Consider the following 27544-nt stretch of genomic DNA (forward strand, 5'->3'; position numbering starts at 1 on the left):
GTGGCATGCTGCTTTGTACGGTGTTACAGACACAGGCTTGCTCTCTTTTCTTGTCTTTTATCCCCTGGTTTTCAGGACTTCCAGAATATTTTCTTTTCTTTTTTTTTCTTAACCTGTCTTTCAGCACTGCATACAGCATAATTACTGTTAGCTGTCCCATTATCTGCATCACACATTCTTACACACTTTACTCTGAAATATAAAAAATCTTATTTCATATTAAAGCCGATCTAGAATTTTGATTTAATAAATTGGACCACGCTCAAGGAAATCAGAATGAAATATCAGCTTGTTAAGTTTCATATCAGCAGCTTTCTGATAGGTATAATATGGCAATTTCTGGTGAATAAATTATCAGAAAAATTTATATGCTGTGTCTAATCACAATTTCTATCAGATAGAAATTACAACCTACTCTCAAAGGATGGATTTTTTTCTTATTATTCTTCTATACCACTGTGAAATTAATTATGCTATTTGGTGTGGGAATTTATGAAAAAGACACAGGGGGTGATTCTTAGGGAATAATTTTATTAATGTTACTTCAACCATCTAAATAAACACAAGGGATTAATTTTAGAGGGAGGTATAGCCATCAAATGCTTTGATTCTGCCTATCAACTCTTTCCCACTTCAAAGTCTCATCTTCATTATTTAGCACCAGCTCTCATCTTTATCATTTTTTTTAAATGCTCTCTTCTGCTCAGCAGTTTTGAGATATTTTCTTAAGTGGGTTGTTTTTTCCACAGGCTCTTGTTGAACTGCATCATTATTCTGCATCTTAACGGCACTCTAATCTTCTTCCTAATTACATGTAATGAGTATTTTGGAGTTGACAGAAGTACATCAAGACCTAAATGACTAAATCTAGTCTTCCAATTACATTCTATTAGCTCAGATGGTTGGCATCTAGCAGGTATAAAAACAGGTATTATTAAAATCCTCCAGTCTTCCCTTGGTATTTAATCTCCTACCCCACATTGTGTTTACACCATCATATCAACAACAGACTTCTCTGCCCAAGCCAAAGATTTGCAGAGTTAGATCAGAGTACTTAGTGCAAAGTCCTGCCTGTGTTGGAGATGAAACTGAAGACAACTGACTTCACTGGAACTGGAGTTTACTCCTCAGCTGTGAAGTTCTGCACCAATCAGATATGTCCATAATAGATGAAGGTGCTAAAAATGGTGATCCTCAAGTGTGCACTTAGCATTTTTTAGGATAAGCATCTTTTTTTTCCTATTTCTTATTGAAAAGAAACAAATTTTGTTCATTCTCAGACTGAAGGGTGGACGTTTTACTCTTATTTTATTATCACATTAGCAAATATTGTATTACTTATGACCGCTTTCCAGAAGCGCTGGTTATAATGTAAATGTAGGAAAGGTCTTTTAGCATGGTAGTTTTTCCTTCCATCCATTGCAGTCCTTCGAAGTTTCTTAGCTGGTGATGAAGCTGTGGGTCAACACAGAGAGTGCACTGCAGTATCTACCACTCAGAACTGGACAAACTCTGGAGGTTATTAATTCCATGTTAAGAAGGAGTTTTGAGCTGATGTTGAGCCCAAGCCACAGCGTTTGCATCCAAGGTCTCCCAAGGCCAGGAGTTTGGGTTTGGGCTGAAGCTCCTCTGACTTTGGAATCCAAATGTAAAAATGGTTCATAGGGTTCATGTCACCAGCAAGGTGACATTGTCCTCACCTTTTTCCCAGTCTTCTGCTTTTCTTCTTCATTTGCAGCACTATGCAGTGTGGTTGAGATGTTGAAAAAGTATCACCTAGCAGAAAGACGACAGCTACGGAACAAGATTTAAATATTTCATCATGTCCATAAGTCACTATTTTTATGTCTTCAAGAAAGTCTCAGAGGTTTATGTCTTCATAGCCAGGAGAAATGTAATGCAACGTTGTGCTACCGTCACCAGTCCCCACTTCAGACTGGCCTCACAAACTGTTTGGAATGGATTCACTGAACTCAGCATTAAACACAAGTCAAGGCACAGCTTTATTGTGTATTATGGTGTTGAAAACCATTAAGACATGAAGAGGTCTGACCCAGACCCATTCAGCTGCCTTCACTGTTCCCAGAAAGAGTTTGCAGATGAGCGGCCAAGTACACATTAATTTCCAGCTGTTTGCTGTCTCTTCCCCACCAAAAGCCTTATACTCTGCTTCCGATCACTCAGGAGTACCATCTCATTTCAGTAGGAGTCATCCCAGCAACCTTCAGATAGTCTGGAAAGTCATTTCCCACACAAAATGTTGAAAGAACATGTCCGATTAGATGTGCTCCCTGGTGAAGTGCCATTTTGAAGCAGAAACATGATCAGACTAAGGGACTGCACATTAGCTGCTTGAGTGGTGGAAATGAAACCTGTTAACAGTTCTGCTGTTCCTCACAGAAAAATGGCCCCAGTGCAATTTAACCCAGCTGATCTTTCCTAAAGACAATTATAGGATGCAAATATTTATAAATCACCCATTTATTTTATGCCCATTGATATTTTAAACATGATCTCTGTTTTTCCAATACAGCTTGGACAAATGCTGCCCATTACCTCCTTTCCCTGGCTGGGCTGAGGTGGGGGTGCGGAGAAAGGCTCTTTGTCCTGGCTGCGATCCAGCCCAGATGCGCCTCTGGGAAGCTGAGCTGTCGGCGAGGCCACCCTTGCACATTGCTCACATCAGGCTGTCTGGGATCAGTGGTGCTTTCCCCACTGCCTGCCTGTCTCTCAGGCTCTGCCGTTCCTGGCCGCAGATGTAGGCAGGAGCGCCCTGCATTTTTGGAGGAGGATGATGACATCCTCTTCCTTAAACTTGTAGTGATGCACTGGGAAAACTGGACCAAAAAAAACCATTCACAGCTCCAGATATTGAAATGCAATGAAAACAAACCAAACACAGAGATGTGGCACTGAGGGACACGGTTTAGTGGAGGGCTTGGCAGTGCCGGGTTAATGGTTGGACTCTGTGATTTCAGAGGTCCTTCCCAACCTAAATGATTCTGTGACTCTGTGATCTGAAACGATCCACCAACTTCCAGTTTCACCAACTCCTTCCTCTCCCTCCCTCTGCCCACCCTGCACTAGCACAGCTCTCCAGCCCCTTTCTGCTGTCATTTCCATCACTTCTCACCCTGGGCTGTTGAGTGGCCTTCCTGGACGAGGCAACTCTCCCTCTCCCTCCTCTGCAAGCCAGAAGTAATGCCATGTTGTCATTTCTTATATATTATTATTTACGCAGTTATTTGAGGACCTGTGTGAATGTAAATTGTATTTATATAAAGGAAAATATAATAAATATAAATCACACAACTAACATATTGTGTCACTAAACTGCCATTTCAAGATCTGCCCTGGGCTACTGAGTGGTATCCTGCCAGTAGTGCAGAAAAGATGGGGAATTATAATATAAACTGAGATAAGACATTAGATTGTAAATGGGTTGTAAATCCTAAATGTTATGAACAGCAAGATCTCTCACCCTGGTTCAGATTTTATGTATTTCACACACATTGTTTTCTTTCTTCCTGTACATTTCTATATAATTTTTAGCTATCAGCTTCCCACTGCGATGGGGGAAGTGACCCCTGCCTCCGAGCCATTTGCCCACAGCGACGTTTCGCACCCAGTGGTGCTGGTGGGAGGGTGCTAGCACAGCACTGCTTCAGCAGAAAAGGGGAGTGCTGGTGTTATGCTCACTTTTTACCTTTTCTTCAGAGGGTGGTGTTGGCTACAGCATAAGATCATGAAGTGGGTGGAGAATCTCCTTTGCCTGAAGCTTCTGGGCGCTGAGGTCTGACATTGACCACTGAAAATACCAGATCTGAGATCAAAGGTGGGAGATGAGTGGCCATAATTACACAGAGCAAGCACCGGCTAAATGAGCCTACCTGAAGGGTGCCCGGGCTGGTGGCCTGGCCCCGGAGGCCGGCAGCACAGCCAGAGCATGAGGTGAGACATCGGGGGCAGGAAAACCAGTCTGGGATTTGGGTGCTGAACATACCCACACTGGAAGTGTTCATAAATACTTCTGTTTCTGCAGAAACGGTCAGCCTTAGCTGACAGACACAAAACCCATCTTCTGGTCCTTTGTAATGACTCTCACCCTCCCTTTTCCTCCCCCAAACCAGAGAACTGCCAGCTCCAGATGCCTCAGGGAACGCAGCCAGGCTGTCAGCAAGGCAAAGGGCTGGGGCATATCCATGTCGCTGAGGATTGCCATTGACTTGGAACTGGACACTTCAGAGACAGTGTGATTTATATATCCTGTCTGAAATAATGGTTTCAGCAGAAGAAAAGCACCTATTGAAATTGCTGCTGTCACTTCTGCTTCCTGTTTATAACGCTGGATTCGGTTACACAGATGTCAGCGGTGGCATCACAAACGTAGCATCTGCACTGGCTTCAGGTAGGGGAGAAAATAAGAGAACATGAGCTCTCAAATCACATTTTGGTGCCAATATCTTCCTTAGCAATAAGGGAAAGAAGAAAAACAATTTCAGAAAAAACTGCAGTTATAAGCCACAGTTGCTTCTGAAGCAGAACAATCATTGTTGCTATAAAAGAACCTGTGATGCATCATCTGCTCCTTAACAACTCCTGCGAGAGAAGGAGGGTTATCAGGGGACTCAAGGGGAGCGAATCTCTAACCCCAATCTTTAATAAAGTAGCTGGAAAGAAATCAGGAAATTATACACTTGTAGGGTTGTTCTCAATGGTAAATACGAGGCTACAGAAATTAATAAAGGATGAGGTCACACAACAGCTGGAGGAGTTTGAGTTGGTTTTAAAAAGTAGTCCAGATGGCTTTTCTAATTTATTATTTAAAGGAATAAAGTCTTACCTGACAAACCTATAAGAACGTTCTTAGTAGCTGAGAGTGGAAACAAGGAGAGATGAGAAGCGACAAAGCATGGATCAGAAGACAACCTAATATTCCCAAAGCCAGCGAGCGGAGGGCTGAAGGGCGGGATCGTGGAAGGGGTGACACATCAGGGCCCCATCGTGATGTGCACTTGCACACGGCCACAGAAGTTTAACCAGCCCAGGGACAATTTATGCAGCTCTGTTGATGGCAATCATGAGAAAGGAAACTTCTGCTGTATTTTGGGTGCATAAACCCCTTCATTGCCCTTCCCACCCCCACCCCGCGCCGGAGCAGCGGTCAGCCCGAGCTGAGCACCGCCGAGTGTCCGGTGGTGGCTGGGCAGACGAAGGGCACCCTCGAGCCCAGGCACCCCGTCTGCGGGGCTCGCTGGGGTGCTGGGAGGCTTGTTCCCCTGCAAACACTTCTGAGGGTCACACAAGGCCAGGGAACATGAGAGTGATTGCATATACATTTGTGAAGAACTTCTGGCTGGTTTTCAGTGAGCGCTACAGCAAAAGTGCCTGTTGTACTGGGAGGGGTTTACAGACTGTCCTGTGTAGCTGGATCCTTACCCAAGATGAGCTCGCCTTTGAGGTTGGAGCCAACTGGTATATACTCGCTCACATAAGGGTTAGATTTGGGACTGAGCAGTCATCCCAAATGACAGGAACACGGACTGGCTCCAGGAGGTATAATCTGCAGACAAAAGTCGTTTTGAGCCGAGGTCAATGCTACGGTCAGGTTTCAGTAGCCACTAGCTCCAGGTGCATGTTGGCTGCTTTGGAGGCCACAAGGTCAGCCCTGAGCTGGCCCTTGGGGCACATTAGAAGCGGCCAAGGGCCAGACACGTGTTTGCAATCAATAACACGTGCCTTGGGAGTGAAGGGGTGGAGCTACCTGGGGAGCTCTGGATGGCAGGCACCAGTGGGATGGGCATGAAGGTTTGGAGTGAGCAGGCACGCAGGGCTGGGCTGACGCTCCCGCATCTCACCGAGTGCTTTGCGAGACTCGACACTAAGTGCTCCAGTACACAAAACCTTAAAATCACTGATTAGTTCTGAAAATTGAGGGGCTAGAAATTGTGTAAATAGAAGAAGGTGACTTGACAACATGGTTTAATTTCCTACACTATCCCATAAGATGTTCAACAAGGAAGGAGAAATCTCAGGATTTGCAGAGACTGGATCTGCACCGTGGTAGACAACACTGAGAGGAGTACTTTGTGCTGGGAATGTGGGCAAAACAGTGGCCATGCATCCATCGTGAAAATGGTCTGTCAGCAAGGTGCGTCTCTGTTTTCTGACTTGATACTTACCCATGTTTAGCCTCAGGATGGCCAACTTGTGAGATTTTATCGTGAATTTCAGGGTAATGTCTTCCTTAGCTGTATTTCCAAGACTCACATAATACCTACACTTCTTTTGGTTTTAACACAATGTGTTGTTTTAACATATTACTTCAGCCCATAAATTGCAGTAAAATATTTGTGACTGGGAAATGCAACAGAAAAGAAATTGCAGAAAGTTTTGACAGCTGGGTGGTCTGTTGATAAGACACTGCCTAACCCTGCCGAGTTAGCCGCTGCAGCTTGCGCATTTTCCATAGAGAACTTCTGGTGAGCTTTCAGCACTGAGCTAATACTGAACTGGTGTGAGCAAGCTCTGTCGATGGGAATGAGGTTTTACAAACCTTGGATTCTCCTGTAGCAGAGTGTCTTGACCTCGATCTGTCGAAGGACCATCTGACTGTTTAGGGAGAAAAAAAGTGGATCACCCTCAGACTCCTTATTGGTTTGCTGTTGAAAGCAATGTGAAAAGAAAATTAAGTTTTCAGCATTCAGTGAACAAATTGTTATTGTTTTAAAGTATCGTAACAGTACTGTGGTAATTGCAAAGGCTGTAATTAGTCACTGAGAACTGCTGGAAGCGGCACCTAACATTGCATGTGTGCAGGCACAGACACGCATCTGCCAATCTACATATATGTGCTTTTTTAAAAAAAAAGCGTGCTATTTTTCAGCTTATTTCTAATGCCTAATAAACTTTTGCATAACACCGATATTTAGGGAATGGACTTTATCGTTCTGGTTTTCCACAGCTGTTTATCTGTTTTCTGTTGGTCAGTTTTGACCAGACAAGCTGCCACATGCTGACTGATTTCAAAGTCCCTGTATAACAACCCAGTAGTAAATATTCAAATCGATTAGCTGGAGAGTCATTCTGTTGGGCTCTTTGTCATTATCTCCAGCTTGCTCTGTCTGCACATACTCAACTTTTTGAGCTGGGAACCGACAGCCAGGTGACCCAGCCGGGCCTGAAATGCCTTCGGTTTTTCATGTCACAAAGTAGCACAGCATCGTTTCAGCTCTCCTTTTCCCCAACCTACGCACCTGTCGTAACTGGAAACCATGCTGTTCTCCAATTCGTTTGCTAGTTACCCCTTTGCCGGCTCGCTCTGAGTTTCGAACACAATCGCTTCCATTCTGGATCTTGCTTTATCTCCTCCTGCCCTGCCTGATCCAGCCCCAACCCCATCGCTTGACTCCCAAAACCAAGTCAGCAAAACGCCATCACACCGCCGTGTCTGCAGCTCCGCGATGTGTGTGCACATGCATGTGTATACATTTATGTATCCATTTAAGTTAGAATTTCTCATTGGAAATAGACTGTTTCTAGATAATTCTTTTAACCTTACCTTTTGTTATCAAAATTATAATTTTAGTTTTTCTTTTCGTTCTTTGCTCCTCGTTCCTGTTAAATTATACACAGGGGGAACAAAAAAGGAAAACCCCCAACATTTGATCAGTCACCCACAGATTTCAAACCAGTACAACCTTTGAAGCTTATACAAAGAATCTTATTTTTATTGGTTTTCTTTCCATTAAAAAACTGACATATAGATGTCATGTCCCTCTTTTGATTTTCCTTTTATTTTCATCCGTGCTTCTATTCTTTCTTTTCTCTAGTAAATAATGACAATTTACAACATTTTTTTTTTTCAACTCATTGTCAGTTCATTACATCACAATGCAAATATTTTTAAGGTTAGGCTACAATGTGCACAGGTGCAAATAGTTAACAAATAGATTTGTTTATTAGCATCTAAAGGTGTCCTCTCCAAACAGATTTTCTCAGGGACATTTACTAATTTTATTGCCGAGTCACCAAAGTGTTCGTTCTTTCTTTAGGAGAAAAAAAGTGCAAGAAGGAATACTGAAGAGTCACTTATTTCCAGTGACATCATCTATTTTTCCTAAATCAGTAGCAGGTCACATTGGCTCAAGAAGAGTTCTCCTTATACTTCCAGTCCAAATGAATCTTAGCTGTGAAAAGTAGTATTGTTAAAGTATGATTTGGAAATGCTGTGAAAAATAAAAAGGGAAGCAGGCAGAGGTTCAGCCTGGAGAGGCAGTTCATACTGCTCTGTGTGGCTGCAAATGCATTTTTTTTCTCCACCATTTTTGAGGATATTGAACAAGTCAGGAATTATTACAGTAATGTCCCTGTCATTCTGAATAATACATGAACAAAATTAGTTACTCTTCATTCAGACTGAAGCAATTATTTCATGTCTCCTTGCATGAGGCCATGTGTAACCTATTTCTGCATGCTGCAGACAGGGCCTTAAAGGATGGTGAAATAACAGCTGGGACTAATTGGAATTATGGTTGACTTGATTCACTATGTTTATTTATTTATTTGTGTGTGTGCAGGAAGGGGAGTAAAGTTTAATTCAGTATGCAAAATACTTAAAGGGAAAAGAACAGTAGCAATTCTGTTGTGCGCAATGCATGTAAGCTTTGCTGGTTTAGTTAAACTTTCAGCACAAAGACCATCCAGCCTTCTATCCTGTAGCTTATCACCCTACTAATGCAGGTCACTTTCTGTATGCAGTATCTGTCCTCTCCACACCTTTAAAACTGAACTGCACAGCTGCACCTTTGCAAGGCACTAATGCAGAGCTCCAGCAAATCCATCCAGGTAGCTGCTAAGATCGGAGGAGAAATGACCTGCTCTCCCATGTGCTCCCGTGGCGCAGCATTAGACAGTAACCTCAGCTGAGGAAGAGCTGTATCTTCTAGCCCTCACTCAGCACCAAGCGTGCTGTTTTCAGAGAAAACCCATTTCTTAGGAAATCAAAATTGTTGCATTGTTTATTCATCTGCATCTAATTATTCATAGGCATAATGGCTCTGAAAATATTCAGGTACCTCAGGCTGCAAATTAAAAGGAGTCCTGGGTGCCTAGGTGCACCGCAACGCCTGAACAGACTGTGGGAGGGCTGGGTCGGACCCCACTCCTGGGGGTGCTCAGGTGAACAGGCGATGTGGTTTTGATCAAGTGGCACTTTCTGGCAAAACCCCCTTTTTTTCTCTGAGGACTCCCAGCACCTGGCATTCGGGATCCATGAGCTTTGCTCTGAGCTTTGTCAGTGGTGAAGGTGGTTTGACGCAGAGCCCATCGCTGTGGTACATGAGCACCAGTGTTTATGTCTGGGAATCAATCCCCGTATTTTGAAAGGAAAATGATACTTGGTGATGTTGTGGGGGTGTGCAGAGGATTAATGTTTACAGGATGTTTCCAAAATGCTGTAGCCTCCTCGTTATAAATAGGTACAAAACTTACTAATGATAGAGTCTGTTCTGAAGGGAGCGCACACTCATTTCAGGATACAGTGGGTTAAAGCGGTGGTTTTTCTGCCCTACTTTTTTTTTATAAGATGTGGCAGGATGCTGCTGAAAACCTATAACTCGGTTCGCTGGAAAGAATCCTGTAAGTTGCAGTGAATAAATGCAGAGCAGGGAGTATAAAATACATGTGCTTTTTAATATTTATTCATATATTTAAAAGTCAATACGGTGGCTGAGATGAATGCTAAAAACTTTAATTAAAAACAAAACAACAATGCTCTCTTTCAGTTGCCTTAGCAGCAGTGAAAATGTAGGCAAACATCCTTCTTTCTGAAAAATGATCTTGTTCCTAGCAAATCTTATAACCTCCCTTTCCCAATATGTATGTATCATTCTGCTGAAGTGAACCAGAAAATGACACTGGTGCAAAATCCTCCGAAGTCAATACCAGTCTTTCTGCTGATCTTGCTGGACTCCGGATCAGTAGGTGGAAAATTATCTTATTTCATTAATTAGTTGGAAGAAAATTAATCATTTCCTTCTAATGCATGAAATTTTTAATACTAATTTCTCCTCTCCTGGGAAGTATATGCCAGAGTTTTGGATGCACACTCCCATACAGGCAACACCCAGGAGGAGCCTCCACTGGCTGAGCGTGCCTCTCCTCTCAGCCTTTGCCACCGCCGGCAGGGCCAGAGGCGCCAGAGCCGGCCTCTGCTGCCAAGGGAAGGAGCATCTTCAACCCCGCTGCGCTGCAACAAGCCCATGCAATCAGGGTACGCTAAACCCTTCTTGTGAAAAACACAACTCATCAGATTAAAACTCTATTAATAGCGTATTTTGACACGAAGAGTACCACCAAGCACCATCTGCTCCTTTGACTTCTGTTTCTGGGTGGCCACTCCTGTAGGACAAGGCCTCAAGGACAAGAGTCCAAGTACTGATAGCCTGATGAATAGAGACATGTTAGAACTTGTAGGGCACCAGCCCTGGGAACAAAGGAGCAAGCTAACTGCAGACTCTTGAGCCGTTGCGGTTGAGATGGCAACCAGACGTACAAAGAGCAACAAGTAGCCAGATAAGGGAACGGATAGTGCCGACAAGGAACTTTATTAATTAAGAAGGTCACGTAGGAAGAAACCCCCTAATCTTAGAATAGAAATTGTTGCTATGACAAGGTAAACTAATCAGTTCCTATTGTTTTAACGGTGTGCCTTAAATGTCGACCAATCAGTGTTTTTTACGCTTAAGATCTAACCAATCAGTGTGTAATATGTAGAAGGTAGAAACATATATAATTGTAAGAAAATCACTAATAAACCGACAACTTGCTTGCATCAAGCTGCCTCCCGTCTCTTCATTCGCCGCATGCTCCCACCCTGACTCCACCACTCACCGCGCTCAGCCGCTGCACAGGGCTCAGGTGGGGGGCGAGGGGGGCAGAAGGGCTGGCCGGGACGGCTGGCCGGTGCTTGCTGCAGAGCTGACACCAGGGCCGCGGGGCCGCTGGCTGCACGTCTTCCCCATCCCCCCCTCCATGCTCCAGTACCTGGCACGGGGCCACCTTGGTGCCTGCGTACTGGATGCCACGACATGAAGCTAAAGCAGAGGGTGGGCTCCGGGAGGGCCAGTGGTGCTCTCCCACAAGCTGACAGGCAACAAGTCATGGGGGACATGCCGAGAAGATCCCCTTTTTGCAGGATGGCCACTGTGTGCTGGGAGCTGGGTAGCAGCACTAAGTACCTACAGCTATCCAAAATCCTAGACCCGCTAAAACTTTTACCAACCTGTCCAGCATCTTCAGGTCTGGGCGTGGGTATGGTGACTCACCCCTGAGGGCACAGACCACAGCTTACATCTGCATTTTAAAGATGCTTTATGGGCTGTCAAGAAGACCTCAGCTCCTGGTCCCTTAAGCTGAGCATCAGAATTAGAAACTATTACTGAAGAGTTTTATGAAAATCATCTCAACCCTGACTGTCCATATATATGGCCTGACATAGTCCAACCTTATATAAAGGCTTGCTGTTATGAAAAATAATTTGCATTGGTTCTTTTCCCAAATACATTAATTACAACCTCAATAAGAGCATATGGTATTTGCATTTCCACTTACAATGATGTGTTTTTAAGAGAGAGCCCTAGAATAGTTGGAGTACTTTATTCCATCCATAGACCTTGGCAATTCCCAGCTCCACAGAGCTTTCCTTATGGAAAAATCAAAGAGTTCCAAAATGAGTTTGCCTTTCCAAAAGGAGACAATACAAATAAAATAGCTGATATAATCCTGATTTCATTCAGGATGTTGGCAACCAGAATAATTAGGCTTTAGGTTGCACTCAATATTGGCAGGTAAAATACCTATTTGCTCATTTTACCTTCAAGTCATGAAGGAATGAGTACTTGCTTTACTTTCTTCAGTTACTTGTCAGCTCTATTCATTATAGATGCACATTTTCTAAGGTAAGCATCCAGTTTTCAGGTCTGTGTTATAATTAAGACTGGGGAAATGTAGAGGGTAGAAGTGCCATTTAGCATCTGTATTCAAATTACTCATATTTCCAAGCAGTTATTCAGGAGCATTTTCAGGAGTATCCAAGTAACTGCATTTTCCTGCCTCCCTTGTAATGACATGTAAAATACAGCCTTCTGCCTTCTACAGGCCACAGCCACCTAGTTACCTGAAGTAAAAAAAGCCACCTTACAGCTCAGTTTTGTGTCCTGTTCATGAAACAACAGAAAATGGGGGCAGTGAAGTTGTGACCACAAGAAACAATTCCCAAACATGGATCTGCATTCTCCTTATGTCCGGATCCCAGGTTATGCCAGCATTAGCATTTCTTCTCAGTTACCTGCACGCCAATGCCAACACCGATGCTGAGCTGGTGGCAGCCAGGCAGTGGTGAAGGTGGCAGCCGCCAGGGATGTGACCAGGCTCTCCTGGTAGCAGCACGCACTGCTTACACAGGTGGCTACAATCCAGATTTTGTTTTGGGATGGGAATAAAAAGAATGCAATTGTTATCACAAACCATGATCTCATCTAGTGAAAGACCAAGTATTTTCTTGGCTAAACAGAAGGTCTGTTTTGGTGTTCTACTTGCTGAAGCCAATTGAACCTGGCAGCTCTTAGAAAGCCCAAGGAAGGGACCACTGAGACCAGCGGTTCAGAGTGACACCTTTCCTCCTCCTCCTCCTGAGTCAATGCATGTTTATGGGAGACAACTCCAGAGTGAGATGCCAGACAAAGAAGTGCATTTTTTTTTATTTAGATTGGACTGGATGTGGTGCGAAAACTAACTTTAAGCACCTATTCTAGAGGCGCAGTTGGTTTGAGCTCATACAGTCACTGTGAACATACCGCACGCAGAGAGAAAGGCACCGCAGGGGGAGCATCAGATCTGACACCACATGCCTGCGACCCACGGGCACACATGTCTTCAGCTGTTAGCCGTACAGGGGACTGGAGTCACGGTGCTGGGCATCACAGCTCCTTGGGTTGCACACGCTCCATTAAATGTATTTAAAACTTGCGCATAGGATGCAACAACCTGGCTGGTACCTTCCTGACCTACGGGGCACAAATCACTCCAGTCACAGTCACAGGCATGGAGCTCAGCAGGGTCACTTTGGGCATTGTTTTTGGGAGCTCAATAAGCACACGGGCAGCTGCCTGCATTCAGAATCAACGGGGAATAACAAGCAGCTTGTTTCCCTGGTTGGTTCTTTTCTTTAGAAATTACAAGCTAGTGAAATAGCATTAAAATGAGGTTTTGGGCAGAGTAGCTTTGCTAATGTTGCTTAGTGGACTGTCTGAGGAATTGATTGTGCAGGCAAAACTTAACGGTTCTTTTTTAAGAGAAATGAAAACATTCACAATGCAACTCTTCAGTCAAGGATAATTATAATGAAGCTGTTTGTGGTAGCAAACAACGGTTGTTTACTGTCCCTCACAGTCAAGTAGACAATATTTTTTAGCTTATATTAAGGTCTTTCATGCAGCTCAATTACCACAAATGCATGATGATAAGAAATAAGGAATATCAAAGGAAAAATAAATAAATAACAGGACCTTAAAAATTATGTAAATAACTGATTGAGAAGCATGGTAAAGCTGAATATTTTTTTTTTCATTTGAATATATTGAATAGTTATGTTTGTGGAATTATAGCATCTCTTGGGGCTTTTCTAACATTGCGGTTTGTATGTGCTACACTCATGCATAACCAGCTGTCTGCATGCCAGGAACATTTTTTTTCCCTTTATAAATGACAAGATTTTGATTTCACACCACAGTTATAGCAATATTGTAGTCTCCTGAGATCCTCTTAATGTGGTGACAATTGCAATATTAGTTCAGGCTGTTAATCCCAGGGCTCCTATATTTTAGTATCTCCCCAATCTCATCGGAATTATATTCTTTCAAGAATATATTGTTGTATTTATCTTCATATGTATCCCATAAATAATGCTGATGAGCATCTGAGCAACAAATAAGTTTTTGGGGAGGTGTGAAGAGCTGTATGTGATAAGTGGAGGCATCCTACAGTCACATCAGGACAGGCTATTTCAAAAGAAACCAGCACTCTGTTTCTTCATGCAGACTTCCTCTCTTTTACTTTTTGTTGTTTCACTTGACATTAAAAGTAAAATCTGATTATAAATACATGTTTTGCCTATAAGAAAAAAAATGTCCCCAGTGCAAGTATATGTAGATGATTCACCTCACGAGCAGACACTAATTTCTCTCTATGAGTGATGCAAGTTAACTGTCCTGACGAAGGGAAACACAGCTGCTAAGGCAGAAGCGAGGGTAATCAGGGAGTAATCATAGGCCTGGAAAGGTCAGCTGATATAAATTAAGCATTTAGGGCTGGGTGGGAAATCTGGTGCTGGGGGTGGTAGTGCTCCTCTGCAGAGGGCTGAAGGAAAGGGCTCTGGGAAGGATTCAAATATAGGAACTATTTATAGGAAGGAACTTGAAGAAATGACTCATTGGGATAACAAGGTAAAATATTTATGTACTTAGCAGTAGAGAGTTCAGCTCCTAGAACCACTCCTCATGTGAGCTTATTTAAACTTTCTGTAAAACAGTTTAAGAAGGGCATCCCTAGTTCTGAAAGATCTAAACAGATGTTTTACAGGGTGAACAGCAAGGCCGCTGTGTTTGGTTTGCTTTAGGAGAGCATGGGGGAAGCTGTCTCCCAAAGGCTCGGAGCTTTGCAAGCGGTGCCTTGCTAGAGAGGGGGCTGCGGGGGGTGAGTGCTGGGGGCCCAGTGGGCAGGACCCCTCTGCCCCTCTCCTGCCTCTTGCCGCCAAGACCAGTATGAAATGCCAGTTGGGTGGCTGCTGAAACAAGGGTGACAACATCATGTAAGGCTATGTGAAATCTCTCTTTTTGCTGAGAGTCTTTTTTTAAAACATCTTTTTTTGGTGAACAGAGGCTGTTCATTCACATCCTCTCTTGGTTGCATGCTTCTGGGAGTGTTGAGAACACACTTGGAGTTTCACTGTCAAATGCATAAAAGATATTTCCTACGGGCAACTGTCCTTCTAGTATGTTTTCCAAATGTCTCTTTCAAATTTGCAAGATATGAAGGAAATCTGTTATCAGTGCCAGCCAAATAGCTGTGCTGACAGCTGCACCTCTCCAGAGGGAAACTACCCAAGTAACCTGTAAGAGGCGCTAAAAACAAAAGTGCAGTTGTGCATGAGAGAATTGCTTTCGGGTAATTTTGTGGAACTGCCACTGTAACGCTAATGCAGAGCAGAGCTGTTTTTTGTGTTCTTGTGGGCTGGTGATCCACATGCCTTGGAAGGGGCTGCTGGTATCCATATGTCCTGAGTGGGGCCCAGGGTCAAGGCAGGTGAACGGAAGAGATCAGAGATGATTTAGCCTTTCTGAAGGGACTCACGGAGAGGAACTGCATGATGCTTGTTGCAGTCTCCAAGTAGCTCAAGTGGAAAATCCTCACTGAACCGTAGCTCCACAGGTAGGAATGTTTTTGATACCTCACTATGAAAATTCAACTAAAGTAAAACCATCCTAATGTGGGAATTAATTTGGTGGTGTTTTTCTTGCAGGTTGGGGGTTTTTTTGGAGGTTTTTCCTGTGTGGTTTGTTGTTGTTGTTTTTTTTTTTAAAGGGGATTTCCATGAATAGTTTGTATACATATTTGAGTCTGCTCAAGGTGAGATTGTGTTTGGTGAAGATGAACCAGGAGTAGAGGTTGAGTCCAAAGTTTTCAAGCCTAAAGAAGTATTTCTGCATCTCTTTCTCATGCCAATGACCGTGACTCTGTGATTAACCAGATAAAGTGGTGTTGCCTTAAGCTTTCTGACTAACCTTGCTCTTACTGTGCCGTCATCTTCTGTTCCGGTATTTAATTAGCCTAATTTTTCCCCTTAAGTAGAGTATAGAGACTTAGATCTGGATATAACTTTAGAAATATTGTACATAACTCCAGGAATAACACTGCTCAATCTGTTAAAAGAGTGTGCTGTGCTACAGTTCCTATGTACTTCTGGGAATTTCACATCAACCTCATGAATTTGGCAATAACTGCGGAAGAGTAGAGTAGATATCACAGCGTGTTGGAAAATTAGAACCAACAGATACTATCAGCAGTTCATGCTATCTTAATTTAATGACTGAAAATAATTTACTACTTATTATTTAACACAAACAAGGGAATGTCCATGTGGGATGCTACCAGCAGTGTGTGCCTGGGAAGAGCAGGGTGGATAGGAGCTGGTGCTTCCCCCTTGTGCTGCTCGCTGACTTGCTGCTTTGGGTCCTCCTAAACCAGGCTAGTGGTTCTAGGCTTAGTAGCCCTAGATGAACTTTTGTTTTTCTTCCAAAGGCCTATGGAGGAGCCTTTGAGCAGATGTGAGCTTGTGGTATCATCTGTGGCAGCCTTCCACAGCCTGCGTTTTGTGCAGAGGTACATCCTCCTGTTTGCATGGGAACTGCCATGTGATGGCTTCATTTGATGCCTCTGGCTCTCAGACAGTGAGACACAGTGATGAACTTGGTCCCTCTTGGTCTTCTCTTTCTTATTTATCATTTTACAAGCTTTTGTTATATTCCCCACCCAGCAATCTTTCTTGCAACCTGAAGTCATAGTCTGCCTATCATTTCTTATACAGAGCCCATTTCATACCTTTGCTCATCTCTCTCTGCTCTCCTGTAGTGATCAAGTGAAATAGTAAGCTACTGTCATGGACAGAAAACACAATGGAAGGGTTGGTTACATCTCTTTCTGGAATAAGAGTGTCTCGTCTCCTTCAGGTGCCTTCTCTTAGTGCTCGGTAATAGTCTTGCAGAGTTGCAAACTACTTTATTTAAACTGTGTGTGTATATATATATTTAAAGGGGATAAATTCTATCCCCCAAACTACTTTCTAGGTTCTGTCAGTAAGTTAAAGTCTAAAACACTTGGAAGAGCTTGTTAGTCAGTCAGTGCCTGGGGCAAGGGGAGCTTCCTAGGGCTCCTCTCCTTGGATGTGCTGACCCTGGCAGGTCTGGGTGCCCTCTCCTAAGCAGGAACTTTACTGAATTTCCATCCCTGCACCGATAAAGAGGATCTGGTTGCATGCATTTTTCTGAGCCCAAGTGTACTAATTGACTCCCTTTCTATGTCTTTGCACTGAATAGAAATTGCAGCCTCAGACTGGAATCTTCAATGCAGAGCTTCGTCTCCTGATTTTAGAGAAAGGACCTGTTGTTTCCATGAGAATAGTGGTACAGTAAAAACCTTTTGAGTGTAGGAAAACCTGAAGAAATACTTGCAAAGCTCTTTAGAAATTTTGCATGTGGCCCAGAGCTTGCTTTGTCAAAGAATTTAAACATGTAATCTCGACATGTAAATATTTCCAGAAATATTTCCTAAATAAATAAAATTCCTTCCAAAATGACCTCACCCTTTGGCAGACGCGAGCATGTATACTGTACATCTTCCAGAAATATTCATCTGCGCTGTGCTCCGGGCTGTGTGCTGCAGAGCCCCTGGAGATCCTGCAGGCTTTGCAGGCGTGCAGGCTGTGGCAGGATCTGCCATGGGGGAGTCTGGAGTGTGTCACAAATACCAAGTTCACTACGCTCAGCTGTAGTCTCTTTCTGTCCTAATCCCGTTCGTCTTCCAGGTCTGTGCCATCTCCATACCAAACCATGTATAGTCAAACATGAGGAAGCAGGAACTGGGCATCATTGATTTTTTTGTTGTTGTTGACTGTAAAGCAATTAGATTTTATACCTTGTGTAACCTGCCTTGTATTCCAGATAACTAAGGCTGGAAGAGGTTTAACTCCAGTTTCTGGAGCAGGTTATCAGGGCACTATGTGGAGTTACTACCACTGATCTGGCCTCCCAAACCTCATGTGGGGTTTCTCTGTGTTAATTTTTGGGGGCTTCCCTTGGGGCAAGTGCCTGTCTCGGCATCTGCCAGCTGCCAGGAGAGTACCTTGTACGTTCTCATATGCTTAAGAGGACAGGGAAAGTATTTCTCCCTCCTAATCTGAGGCAGATAATCACTTGCAGGAGACATTTGTCCACACAGCAGACAATAAATAAATGTCACTCAGTAATCCTCTCATAGAACTTGAAAATACATCTTTACACAGTATCTGGGAACTTTTAGCCTGAATCTCTCTTCTGGCCAGTTCACTTCCTCCCCACTATTTTAATTATTCTTTCTTGCCAAACCAGCTCCGGGGCGTTCGACATGTGGCTTTACTGGGTCACCTTGCTTACCAGTAATTATATCTGGTATCTGCAACCAACTTCTTGCTGTGCTGAGCAAAGCACAAACTACGTCTGTCAATTAATTTTTTCCCACTTATTCTTCAGTTGAATTTCTGTTGCACAGAGCCTGAGTGAGGTTCTGCAAAGCCTCTGCTCCCCCCCTCCTGTGAGAAGGTTAACAAATGTGCTTTTTGGCATGTGCTTCCATTGAGGTGATAGTTTCTGCCTTCATAAAGACCGGGTTTTCTCTCTGTTTGTCTAAAATTAGACAAGTCACAAGAAGTTCAAGAAACTTCTTCCAGTTTGAGGAGAACATAAAGAGTTTCTTCAAAGGGTGTCTCTTTGGAGAGGATGATTTTAAAATCTCTTTCATTTCTTGGCTAATTTATTACTCATCCAGCCATGCCAAGCCCTAACCCTGTTATCAAAATACTGTATTTGCTAGAATCAAGTAGGGCTGACTAGAACACAAGAATGTAATTTTCTGGATAACTTTGAATTTGAAATTTATTTTCAGCATGCACTGAACACAGAGTGCTTTAAAAGAAGAAGAAAAAAAAAAAAGGACCAAAAATTTGACTCATGGATGTGCATATGCATCCCAAATAACAGAGCATCACAGGTCTGTGCCACATCTTCACAGCCCAAGCTCTGCTGGACATGAGCAGGAACGCCTGCCCTTTGGGGCCAAGCTGACTTCCTTGCCCTCCATCCTTTGGAAACGTGAAGAAAAGGTATCTGTGAAGCTAGACAGGCTGACCTCATAGCTTGGCATGATGTCAAGAAACCAATGCTGAAAAGGGGCCTGAGCCCTGGGCTGCCCGATGTCAGGCAAGGGCTGCAAACTGGGAAGTAAAGAAGGCTGTGTTGGGAGTCCTGCTCTGCCCCCCCCTGCTGTTTCACAGAACTCATAGATACCTGTGTGTCCCTCAGGATGTGTCATGGAGAACTCTGGGTGGCTTTTTCAGGGGAGGGGGGGAGTAGTTTTGTTTCTTTTTAAAAAATCAGTTTATTCTAACAGAAAATCATTTCACTGGAAAATCCCCAGGCAGAACTGTACACTTGGTACTGAGAGAGGGGCAATGTGGGAAGCACTCCCCATTCACTTGTAAGTCTCTATAGCCCTTTACCTGCAGGAATACTTGGATATTTGAAACACTGAGCTGTACTCTCCTTTAATTATTTGCAAGAACGGCTTGTCCTCTGTAAACCGGAGTAGTTAGCTAATTGCCAGGAGGAATCGTCTTGCTCCCTGGAGCAAAAGGTGGAGGACTCTCCTAAGGAAGAGAGAATAGAGTGTTGGGTTCTCGTCCACCCAGCTGCCCAGTGGCCTTGTCCAGTGGCCCTTGACAAGGGCTATAAACCTGGAGGGAAAGCCCTGCTGGAGGATGGAGGTGAGCAGTGGAGGTGACTGAGGATCAGTGAGCTGGAAGGGAGGCAGCTGTTGAGAGCCCATAACCCCCTGGTCTGGCCCTGCACCCCTGGGAAAGAGAAGCCGGAGCTCAGCCAAGGGAGTGAAGACAACCCCTATGGAGACAGAGGTGATGCTGTTCCCTGCGGGTCAGGTCTGCCAAGAAAAACTGCCTTTTCCACTCCCCGAGGGGAGAGATGGAGTGAAGATATTGTATTTTTAAAATTGATCTGTGTGGTTTAATGCTAAAACCCAACTGTATGGAGATTTAAGAATGCGACTAATGAGGGCCTCAGTGACCTGAGCGGGTTGGTGAAGGAGGCAGACGAGGCTCCCCACGTTTGCCCAGGGCTGAGCCCACACTTTCTCTTCTCTTTTTGGCACCTGGGATGGATTCCCTGGCCCCCTCTTTTCTCAGAACTGGTAGAAACAGTCACAAATGCAACAATGTTTGGTAATCTTTATACACGTATAAATGTGTGTGTGTGTGTGTGTGTGCATTTATGTACACATGGATAAAAATCCTAAAAGAAGGAGACGCTGACTCAGTTCCCTGTTGGAATGTAGAAGCGAGACAGTTTGAAAGGAGATGCATTTCCTTAGTTGTATAAAGTTCATTTCTGCTGCTCAGGTGACTACTCCTGATATTTATTTTTCCTACTCTGATGACCAGATAGAACAGGCAGGAGAAATGCAAGTGGCAGGTTTGGTGACAGGACAGGCTGGGGGCTTTTTGCAGAACCGGTACCAATGGAGGCAGCGGATTATCCAGAAAACTCCCAGGTTAAGACCTGGAAAAGCAAAGGAGCCCCAGGAGGACAGCTGGTTAGGCAGGGGTTTGCAAACCATTTGAGGAGGGCTATAACTTTCACGATCTGGTAAAACTGCTTTTAGAGCACCAAATGAGGGATGCTTCAGCTGTATGGCAGAAAATCCTGAAACAAGCCCCAGGGACTAACGAGCTTGACCAACGCCTCAGTGGTTTCAAGGAGGTAGGACCCTCCCGCAAGCGTGCTGTGCAGCAGGGTGGCACCTGAAACGCAGCCCCTCATCCTGCTGGGTCCCCACCCCCCGCTCTTCCCTGGGAAGCAAAGTCATGTTCTGTTCTTCAGATACACCAGATGGAGGAAGCTCTTGCATCCAAAGCACCAGTGCAGCTGACGTTGCTCAACACATCTTGCTCTGCTTCATTGCTGGGGATAGTTGCACAGCCTCACCGCCCAAGTGACTGGGCTCATTCGCTCGCTCCTCATCTACTTGAACTGTGAAGTCTTTACTTCTGCGATGTGATTCAAGCCTTATCTGAGAAAGATAGAAAATGGCGTGCCATATGTGAAAGATTTAGGAAAGTAAAAGGTTTATTCTCCCTTGCCCAGTTACAAGCATTAGAAATAAGGCCAGTCAATAACTTTTATCAATCTTTTTGATGTTAAAAAAAATTGTTCTTGCTTTTCTTTTTATGAGAAAGCACTTTTTGCTGTGAGTAGGTACTTCCAACTCATTCCTCAAAAACTGAATTACAAGTTCTGTTTGTACAAAAGCAGTAGCACATCCACTGATTGTGTAGAAAAGCTCTCCCAAATTAAGAAAAAATTCTACTTTAGTCAAAACTTCAACACTATGGCCACTGACTACAGAGGTATTTGTGGTCTCATCCTCTGAAACTCTGTATTAAAAAGCTGCCCTCCCTAATTCTAGCAAGCAGCTCCTTCAGGCAACTTGATTCTCTATTGTGCTACAGTGGAGAAAAAAAAAAAAAAACCAAAAAAAAAAAAACAAGTAAAATCCCTGTTGAAGGATTCCTGGGAGCCTTGGCTAGAATGCAGTGAAGACAAGGTGCAAAGGGAGGCAGGTCTGAGCTTCGCTTGGCTGTTACTGGTACTCAGGAAAAGAAATGGCAAATATGTGCTGGTGCCTGGGGCAGATGTGGTGGCAAAAAGCAGCCTGTGATGGCCAGGACCCCCAGATGCCTCCGCCACTCCCACTGCGAGCTTTGTTGCTGGGAATGGTGTGTGCGGTTATATTGCACCAATCTGCATTAACCAATTGTCACTATTAGTTTAGGGAAAGTCCTCAATTACTTAAAAAACAAACAAACCCCACACACCAAAGATACTGAACAAAAAATCCCTTTACATTAACTGTCATTTTTGTACTGCACAGTGATTTCATGGTTTTGTTTGAATGCTTTGTTGCATGATTCATCTACCAATAACCTCTGAAGAAGTACTTGGGGCAGCAAAGGCGATGCCTGCTGGGAGGAGCTTCTCTGCTCGGCTGACCTTGCCCTGGCACAGCGGGCGGCCGCAGGCAACGCGGTGCCCACCTCTCCTCGGGCGGGCTGCCCATCCTGTGCCAGCGCTGAGCCAAGGCAGGCGCTTGCACTCCTGGGCAGCATCTTGCAGACCAGATGCGGCCGCGTGAGTCAGTTTCGGTGGCTGCCGTGACCCGATGCTTCCTGTAGCGGGGCTGTAGTGGGGAAGGTGCCTGCCAGCCTTCTCCCTCATGGCCAATTGTCCCGAGCTGTGAAGTGAATGTTAAGGATAGATCTTAAGTTTCATGTAGCTATTGATAATACCTTTTGGTCTTTTCCCCTTTTTATAACTTTATTTCCAGTATATTTAGGCTTGATTTTTGGATAGAATAAAACAGAAAATTTTTTTGTGCTTATCAGCCTTATCATTGAAATCTATGTCAAGATGGTTTTTAAGATGTACTCGTTCCTTGCTGTGAAAAATGCCTGCGGGCTCGTGAGCCAGGCTGGTGCCGGCATCTGTCGTGCAGGACTGGTGTGCTATGAATGCCTGTCGTGGGGAGAAACTCCCCGTGGCAGCCGCTGGCTGGTGCCTTCTGGCTGGAGGGGACGGCACCATCTGAGCAAAGGGCCGAGCGGTGACACCCAGCACCAAACCTGGCACTGGGAGAGAACTTCTCTAAAGCCGTTTAAGTATGATCTGTTAATCTTCTACGTAGATATACTTAATGGTACTTAAGTCCATCCATATATTAATGTTTGCTTAAATATTTCTCAGTGTTCGTTAAAACACTAACTCGTGCTCCTGCAGAATACAAGCATTGATTTCTCTAGGCTTTTCAACAATATGGTCTATAGCATTCATTTTGCAGCTATTGTTCCATAGCTTTTCCCCTCTCAGCTAATTATTGCAGTTCTCTTCAAATGATGCATTCAGTATTGAATGATATATTTTTTAAAAAAGTTCTTATACTTGTCTTAGCTGGAAATACATTCTGGCCTGACTTGTAATTCCCTCTGCAGCCTCATTGGAGTTGGGTAATATATACAAAAATAATAAGTCAATAAAATTGTACTGTAAGTCACTGCAGATTTAAAGATTTTATATATATTTGAACAACTATTCCAGGCGGCCAGAAATAATTTCAAAAAAATTCCAGTCCCTAATTAAGGAAATCATTTAAGAATATCCTGGGACTTAAAAGTATGCCAAGGGTTTTGTTGCACAGAGCTGAAATAAGGAGGTAACTGAGTGCAGCCCTGTGAGGGGTCGAGGAGCCTGACATCCTCCCCCCGCCTCATTTCTTGCTGTGAAAGCAGGAGCAAGGTCAGTGGTGAAGTAACTCTGGTCCATGTTAGTTGATTGAAATGGATTTTCAGACAGGGAATATGTATCCCTCTGGCTGCAGGGCAGCCCTCCACAGCAGTTCAATATGACTGGGAAATGTTGCACCCTTCCCTGCGTGCGCTCTGAGCAGCCATACCTCCCCACAGTAGCTGTGCAGGTTTCTCAAACTTTGCAGGCAAAATAGAAAAATGGTCAAAATGGAAACAAAAGATCATCCAAGCAAGTCTAAACTAGAGCAATTCCTGGTTCAGTTTGCAGTCGGGTTTCTTGTTATGACGGAAGTTTCCCATTTAAGCATTTTCTTAATCTTTTCACAAGCTACCGGTAAAATATTTAAACAAATCTGTGATCATTTAGTAACCTCCAAATTTCATCGTAGTTGTGCAGTAAGGTGCAGGGCAGCACCGAAACCCAAATGTCTTACGCTAAAAGCAGAGGATGCTACAGCAGGAGCTGATGCTGTGTGCTGCTGGCAATGGCAGAGCTCAACGATGGCAACTGGCACTTTAACAACTGATGATTATGAACAAACACCCTTGTCCAGATTTGGATTTTAGGACTCAGATTGCTTCCTGCTCAACAGAGGGGTGTTGTGACAGAGAAATGTAATACAGGTTTCTCCTGCCCCGGGGCAGGAGGGAGGCTGGCTGCTGGCTCAGGGTCAAAGCCAGAGCTACAGCTGAAATCCAAGGGAATTTCTTCATTGCTTTCCCCAAAACGGCAGGGCAATCCACTGGCTGGAGGACAAGGAAGCCACGCTGGGTGAGGGGGAGAGGGGCTGTGCCGCGTCCAGGGCTGGGAGTAGGGTCCCACCGGGAGCATGGGAGAGCCATCCCTGTGGCATGGGCAGCCATCGGGATCCACTGGACCTGGTGCAGGGGGATCCTGGCTCCTTTGGCAAATGGTGGTTTTCACTTATGTGGATTAACCTAACTAGGGACACCCAAACCTACATTTATAGGATGTGCCTTCTGTTGGGTTTTATTTTCATGTATAGCCTGCTCGGATTTCTTCTGCTGGTCTTGTCAGTGTGATCCTCTTGGGTGCAGGTACAGAAAGCAAATCCCCCGATCCAATGGGGACTGGCTCCCTTGGAAATGTTGTGGGCATTAGCCCCTTTCAGCGCTAGGGAGCTGGAGGCAAACGTGCTGATTACTGAGCTGGAGTCTTCCCCTATTTGCAGCTAATGCCTTTGTTACGTGAGTCAATAAAACTTACTTCAGGCTTCTAACCCTCCTTGGGGGTGGGTGGGGGGGTACCTCTGAGAATTTATGGAAGGTAATTCTGTGGGAGGGCTGTTTGCACTCAGATCCTAGTGTGGCTATTTATAAAGCCAAAACCCAAATACATCTCTAGACCAGTGTGTGTAGCTTTTTTCTTTTTTCTTTTTTTCTTTTTTTTTTTTCCTGCTTCTTGCAGCTCTAGGCAGCATGAGCCATGCCTGCTGCATGGCTGGTGTAGCACTAAGATCGTGAAAGTGCCACTTCCTACAGCATTAATCTAGAGATAGGCTGATCTGAAAAACAGTGGTGGGACACTTTAGAAATAATATTTTTGCTTAAATGGCTAATTCCACCTAATTCAGAGTCCCACTGACTTCAAACACAGGTAAAGCCTTCCCAGGGAATGTAAGTCATTGCTCAGAACATCAGTGTTTGGAAGCATCTGTTATGTTATGTCTAACCTAAAAGTATTTATTTATGGACATAATTTGAAATAATGTCTTTTGGTTTATGCCTAACTTGAATAATTCTGGTAAATGAATCTGTGGTAAATAGTTTCTCCCAGCAATGGTCTTGTTTCTTCACTGCTTATAATACTGATAAAGCCAAAGCTCATTCAATCTCATAAACCAAATGAATGATTCACAGGCTCTGTCTCTACACAGCAACGCTATTTATATGATACGAGAATATTACATAAATATCATGTCATCTTAATCATACATCTGTATTCATTCTGATGGGAAGGCAATTATTTCTCTTCAGCACAGTTCTGTTTAGTGACTTCCTGATGTACCAGAGATTAATTATTCCAGAAACAAATGTTAAAATACACTTTCAGTGGTCAATAACGTATCACATGGCATTGTCCCCATCATCCACCCAGAAGAAACTGGACATGTCCCTACAGCTTGGCACCAGTCATGGGATGTGCGCAGCCATGGGCACCTCCATCTCTGGCACTGCAGTGCTGTCACACGATGGGGGTAGCACATCAAATAATCTTTTTATAGAATAGGAAGGGCTCATGGGTGGGTTTGTATAGTGGACCTAGGGGAGAGACCAACAAGTTCAGGAGAAAACTTGTGTCATCCTCCTCAAGGCTGCATCGTACCAGGTGGAACCTGGTGTGGGGGACCCAGCGGTGGCATGGTGCTGTGTTTGGAGCTGAGGACTAGGGGCCTGGGCTTGTATGGGCTCTGCCATTGCGCATAAACTGCTCCTCACCACAACAGATGCAGAGGAAAACAGTGTTTGGTAAATGCTTAAAACCGTAACACATGCCTCAGAGTAAACAAGTGCTTCTATAACTGGGCTTTTGACCATTCCGGTTTCAGCATCTTTGTGTCTTCTGGAGCCATTACACTTGTATAAAAAAATATTCATAGGCAGAGAGAGATGATCCTGACTGAGGAGAAGCCCAGGCTTGGCTCGTGGCCTGAACTATGGCTGGGACTAAATGGACGGGCTTGAAGAGGTACTGGTGATGTGCAGAAACTAACCTCCAAGTTTTCTCTCACCTTCTTCTATAATTGTGCCAACTGCTGAGGCATCTGGAACCAATCCCTGGGGAAATTTGCCATTTAGCAGTTCCTTGCAGGAGAATAGCATCCCACCTTTGGGCTCACATGCTCCAGGTACTGGACCCTGCACAGGACAAACAGCAGCTGCAGCCCGGGCTGTGTGTGGCTGTACCTATCCTGGATGGACCAATGTCTCTGCAGGGACAGCGTCAGTGCTGCCGGTGCCCCTCTGTCCAGAATGCATGTGACATGTTAGAAGGACCAGTACAAGAACAAACCAGCCTGTTTGCAGTTAATTATCTCTATTCTCAGCAACTTCAGAGCGAAGCAGAAAAAACCAATCAAACCCATGTAATTTGTATTTTTCTGTTCTGGGGCTGATGCACAAAATGTTCTCTTAGTTATTTCTACCCTAAGTAGCAGTGAGGAGAGTTATTTCTCTGACCATCGCGTGTTTGAGAGTCACCAGTCCAATGCCAAGAGCATCAGCCTTGTGGTACAGCCACTCTGCTAAAATGCAGGAGCTTATCCCCTTACAGTGGTGGCTCCTGGCTGGAGGGGAGGGGGGAGTCCTGCCCCCCTGCCCTGGAGCCTCAGCCCTTTGCTTTCTGTTATGTGCTTGCCTGCTCTATTTTTTTTCAAGTAAGATTGGAAAAGGGAAAAATGAAAATACATAATTGAGCCTGCTCAGGGAACAAAGCCAGGATCAGCAAGTGTACTCTATTATTGATTTTTTTTATTTTTTTTCCCCAAAAACCATCAAAGTGGCTCTGAACAGCAGAGTGAGTTTGCAACATGGAGTCAGATTTCATTTTAAAATATTTTTTTTCAATATACTAGAATTAACGTTAGTCTAAGGCCAGTGACATGTTATTTAAACACACTTGGGTTTATTTTCTGAAAACCAAATTGTAGATACTCAAGATTTAAAAGATGTTTTCTCCCAGAGTCCTTGTGCAAAAAATACTAAAGACATGTTCTGGACCGGTTTCCTGGTTCTTATAAGTGCAACTCCAAAATTACCAGCTGGTCTGTAAGTGCAAAAGAAACAGAAATACAAAACAGATTCAGCTTTAACAGCTGAAGGAGACCAGGGGTATGAAAGAAAGCATGCAATGCTTCAAATATTTAAAAAAACCAGTCCAAGGTCTCAGAGAGCTCGCAAGAAACTCCTCACTGGCTTTGTTGCCTGTCTGCAGCCACGCAGAAAGCTTCTCTGCCTGGTGCAGTACGCAGGAGATCTGCACGTGTTTTCTCTACGTTTCTCACTATCCCGTAACTCCCAGGCTGTTCTCAGCGTGCAGAGAAGTACCTGCCTGGCAGACGGTGGGCAGCGAGCACTGGGACAGCAGCTCACCTGCACAGACAAGTCTTGGCCGGTGTCAAATGGAAAGGGAGAGGTGCCAAGAGCTCCTTCCTGGATCACCTTCAGGTGACACCTCAAACAATGCAGCCTGGCACCTGTGAAAAATGTTCTCAGCTTAACCCTTGCAGATGCATTTCTGATGTTTTGTATTTTTTCAATGGTGTATATACTTGCCAAAGC

General features: G+C 44.2%; 1 long non-coding RNA gene across 1 annotated transcript in view; it reads left to right on the plus strand.

Moving 5' to 3' along the window:
- LOC308068132 overlaps positions 1–10838 on the plus strand; it is a 61892-nt gene extending 51054 nt beyond the window's left edge. Inside the window, exon 2 of the long non-coding RNA XR_013929871.1 lies at positions 1–10838. This exon is cut by the window's left edge and continues 24760 nt beyond it. This is a non-coding gene — a long non-coding RNA (uncharacterized lncRNA).
- Positions 10839–27544: the final 16706 nt, after the last annotated feature.

Source organism: Falco punctatus, assembly GCF_963210335.1.
Source record: "Falco punctatus genome assembly, chromosome: 8".
NCBI classification, from domain to species: Eukaryota; Metazoa; Chordata; class Aves; order Falconiformes; family Falconidae; genus Falco; species Falco punctatus.